Genomic DNA, 5,332 nt, shown 5'->3' with positions numbered 1-5,332 from the left:
ACAATTTTCATAAAGAAGTGACCGTTTACAATTGTTTTTCGTATGCCCAAGGAGCTGGCAAGATTTGCAATTGTCGATCTTACTGGGAAGATGGTAAAGATTAAATGTGAGTAACACGACTCCGGAGGGGTGAAGGTTACCGTCGAAAGTTTTTTTAAACTTGTATGCTGCTACAACTCCTTGGGGGCTTAATTCCTTAACAATTTCTTTTTCAGCTACATTGTTCAGAAATAGGGCAAACACTGTACCTTTCACGTAGTTTAGCGATTCGTGTAGCTTGGCTGAGATAGACCACACATTTTCGAGTTGTTTTGCTTTTATAAACTTTTCGGCGATTTTATTGCTTTTTACAAGGATAAGTAGTTTTCCATCACGAAGAGTATAAATGGAGTGAACCTCACTACTAATTTGTTTGATACCACAATGAATTGCAAAGCACGAGTAAGATGAGATAGGCTTGGAGAGATCAGTTGGTTTAATCACGACAAATTTTGGATCATTCACTTTAGTTTCAGGCAGAAAGGGAAATCGGTTTGAAGGGCACTTGAATCACTTTTGTTTTTCTTTCTTTTTGGTCCAGTATCTAATAACGCAAATCGATTTGCGTTAATGTTTGGTGGCCCCGGGGTCATGGTGCACGTGTTTTTAAAGTTCACGTAAACAAAAGTATGCGTATGCACAGAAACAGAAAAAAAGAGAAAAAGCGGATAGGCTGAGCTGAGAAAGAACGAAATCAAAAAACTCCGTACGCGCAAAAACAAACGTCTAATCTGAAAGACAGTTAGTCGATGACTGAGAAAGACAAATTAAAACAAGAAAAAAAAAGGAATTGTGCGATGACACATAAACGCTTATGATTAACAACAGTGACCTGCAGTAAAATTAAAACATTAAAGTGAAAAATGATCTGTGCAGTGACCACATAAAAGTGATATGCTCCTTTCAAAACGCTCCCATGACTTGAGTTCTGTGGCGCCCTACTACCCGCAAAATTAGTTTCCATGGTGCAGACCCCCTTAAACATGAAAAAATACATTTTGTATCTTTGGTCTGATTCTGAAATTGTTCTAGCCAGGTTTTAAAACCCACCATATGTATGAAAGACGTACATATCTAATCGAACGTCACAAATACTTGAGCTAGTGTGATCAGCCACCTGGCGACACGTAGCTAGTGTTGACAATCCTACCGATTTATGTACAAGAGGGTGAAAGCCGCTGCATCCTGCCACCACCCTCCCCCGATGGTTAACAGAATCTAACGATTCTTTGTCAAAATATCCTTTCATACAACATTGGATGATACTGACCTCCTTGAGCGATTTTCATCGTTCCCTTGTGCCCTTAGAATTGTCGCCTATATACTAAAGTTCATTTGACTTAAAGATAAATTTAAGGGAATCTCCCCAATGAAATACATTGAAGCACCTAAAACTTTAAAAGCAAAGGTCGCTCTGATCGCATAAACTACAACCGCTTTATTTATTATTAAGAGAATTAAACCCCATTGATAAAAGAATTTCACTCTTAGTTCTTAACCCATTCTTAGGCATAAAAGATCTGCGTACAAACTCAAGCCTAACGTATACGAACGCCAAAAGAAGCGCACCTAAAGTTGTGTACGAATCTGACAAAGGAGGCTTTTTTTCGCGGCATTCGCTCGCTTCCTCGGGCGACGCGGCTTCCCATCAAAACTGATGAGCGCTAACGGTAAAACCTTCATTGAAGTCCAAAGTGCCTCGGAAAAAGGGTTTGTGGATTTTATTAAACAAGTCTCACCTAAGGTTGTACAAAGGTACGCTCAACAAGGTATTAATTGGAATTTTATCCCCCAAGCTCTCCTCAAATGTGTGGTTTATGGGAATCGGAAAGAAGAGTATAAAAAGGACTTTCATAAAATGTTCAGAAATAAAAGTCCAGAAAAGGCGCCAAAACTTGGAGATTTTGTAAACTTCGACGATGACTCTCTACCCAACAACCATCACCGCGAGCCACACATGAAAAYGCCATCCACTAATACACACGAACATGATCCACTCATACAGACATCACCCATACATACAGGATGCTGCACACCACAACTCTACACTACCCAATAATCAAACCCTACCTCTTCAGAAACAGAGCTTCTATTCTTTTCCTCAATTTCGCTAACACACGTCCGTCGCAGCATCATGCATATATCATCACCTGAAATGCAAAATAACGTATTATAAAAAAATTCGAAATTGAGTGTCTTATTGTTTAGGCTTCACTACTTCAAATTACAAACATAACACATATTACATATGTTCAACATTTTCAGGTTCTGCACTCAGCTATAAACCAGTTTTAACAAATATWAAATTTTTTTTTTCACTCATGTTCCACTTTATTTCATATTTCATTCATGTCACTGTCAATTTCCGAAAATGTTGTTACGTTATTTTGCATTTCAGGTGACGATATATAATTTTCGTTTCGATCCGCTCACAAAAAAGTGAAACTGTAATTTTTTTAAATAAAAACAAAAAAAAATCAACATTGTGAATGTTTTCCTTAATTTTAAAGTGTCGGATTTTAAGTGTCTGGTAAGCGGTGGCAAAGAGGAAGGAGGCAAACCATGACTAAGCTGAATTCTTTAGGTCCAATTACAAACTCTCCAAAAATTGTTCCGTATCAGCACAAGTGGTATGTCCGATTTCTATAATTAATGCACCCACCATTTTCGAAGTAGACATCTTATATCAGCTAAATATGTTAAAACAATCATTTAATTATGGCCCAGATATAATACCCCTTAGCAAAACTATTTACTGCATCTCTTAACCAAGGCTTATTTCCTTCAACTTTTTGAAGCAATTATACAGACGATATAACCTTCTGCATATCTTCATAAATTTCCTGTTCTCTACACGGTTTTCGTACAGTAACTAATTTGCCAAGATTTGTAACACATGTATCAACAGGCTTCAGGCAGGCTTCAGGCAGAATAAGCAATGATTATATAATATTTCTTTTAAAACTCATGAGTGGATCAGTCTGTAGTTAATTTTTTTGACTGATATTAATTTTAACCTTCCCGCTCACAGCTTAGATCTAACAGACTCACTCTTTACCATTAAAAAAATTTATTTTATCTTCTCTTAAAAATTCAATTGCATGTATAACTCCATATCTCTCTCGATTAGGCGATACAAACAACCGTTAGGTGAACAAAACTATAATGCTCGGTAGCAACATATTGCGAGAGAATACTAATAAATATTGCCTGAAAATTTATGTTATTTTATTGAACAACTAATAAAAGATGTAGAAAAACTATATACTTTACCTTATCTTATATTGAAGATCATATACTCACTGAGTTTCATTAATTTATTTATACTATATTATATTGGGTGAGGTATACATTCAATTATATTATTTAATTTTATTAGCATATTAATTTTTGTTATAAATATGTTTCAAAATTTTATATAGTAATATAGTTGAATAATATTTTTGGTCCAGCTCAAATAGTTGGTATGGCTTTCCAATGCAATGGTCATCTGTAGGAATACGTTGAAACAGGACTAATTATAGAATTAAATTTTCTGGTCAAAGTGGTTGCGTTAAATCTTTTTGCTTATTAAAAATGTACCGTTAAATAATAAAGATGGATTCAAATTACGTTCAAGAATAAGATTTATTTTTAATCCAGCAATGAGTAATAAGATATCTAGTATATCTAGAGAATTTTGAAATAGAAATTGAAAATTACGGTTAGGTAACGACTGATTTTAAATAATAATTGATTATATAATACATCAGATCTCCTGATAACAACTGTTGTGTCCGAAAATTAATTTCGTCAATATCAACATTTGTGGCCGTTGTTGTACGTAGCCCGGTTATTGAGCCAAGAAAACACTCTCAATTAATAAGTGTTTGTTGTGAACAGTGAAATTTATGTATTGCGTATTTCCAATATCTACAAAGTGTTTGGAATGTATAATATTTGTACTGGTGAATAAATTTGCAATTGTGCGCGCATATTTATGGTCAATCAAATCATTTCAACACTTGACCATTGAGATTAGGCTTGAAATTTCTCTCGCAGCTACAGCTTTTTCGCTTTTTTTATGTTTCTTAGTATCTATAGTAAAATATTCAAATAATTCTTACATGAATATTGAACAAATGCTTGTGATTGGAAATATATTTTTTTTATTTGTGGATTGTTTTCACTTATAATTAATTTATTTTAACATAAAAATGTAAAATATCCGTTTCGACTCGCAAATTGGAGTTAACAGGCGGTCACTACATTACAATGCTATTTACACTGTCTCCCTAGGTGACCTGATTGCATCAGACTTGTTTTCTATAGGGCTACGTCAAGATAGAGTTGTACACAACAAAACCCCGAAATCTGACTGAATTGAATCACTCAGTTAAATCAGTAATTGAGGCAATCCATATTTAAACTCTTCAGGTTACAATTAATAGTTTTCTAGTTAAAAATAAAATAAAATTTGCTATACAATAAAAAAACTAAATGTAATGCATTGATTATAAAGCAAGTTATTACAGTTTGTTTTTGTAGCACGATTCGTGCTCTTCCCTGTACTTAAATCAGTGGTGGCGTATTTAATTGACGTGGAGCATAGTAAAGCAGTAATTCATTTATAATGTGAACCGTGTGCTTCCTACCAAGGTTCAGTTTATCCACAAATGCTTTTAAATTAAATTTTGTATATTATTATCTTTAACTTGTGAGCGAACTCCAAAACAAGCTTTTCGGTATTTTCACTGATAAGGAGGTTAATTGCGAGAAGTTCTGCTATGTAATTGTCATTTACAGCTCTTTGATCGCACTGCAAACTCAGTCGCTAACTTATTGGCATGGATGTGTAGATTGTTATCAACTTCTTTTAAAATAAAAAGATACATCTCTATGACCAAACTTTTACTGTCGACCAGTTCGCGGTTTGTTTCTTCTAAAGTTTTCATACATACATATATGGGTTGAATTGCTCATATAACTAAATTTGACAATTTTGATATTTCACGTTGTTTTGTAAAATATACGCGACTATATTTAAATGTTTAACATGAAGCCTTATGTAAAAAACACAAAATGAAAAAAATGCTAAATTACCGTTTTTTATGTCGTACGCAGACTTTAGTCAATGTCTTTTTCTAGTTCTTTTTAACTCTCGCAACAAAGATGTTAAAGAGAGTATTATAGTTTTGTTCACCTAACGGTTGCTTGTAAGTCCTAAAACTAAAAGAGTCAGATATAGGGTTAGATATACCAAAGTGATCAGGGTGACGAGTAGAGTTGAAATCCGGATGTCTGTCTGTCCGTC

This window comes from Bactrocera latifrons, unplaced genomic scaffold, assembly GCF_001853355.1.
Source record: "Bactrocera latifrons isolate USDA-ARS-PBARC rearing strain unplaced genomic scaffold, ASM185335v1 scaffold_423, whole genome shotgun sequence".
Taxonomy (NCBI): domain Eukaryota; kingdom Metazoa; phylum Arthropoda; class Insecta; order Diptera; family Tephritidae; genus Bactrocera; species Bactrocera latifrons.
The sequence above is the reverse complement of the archived record's forward strand: the minus strand, read 5'-3'. Positions refer to the sequence as shown.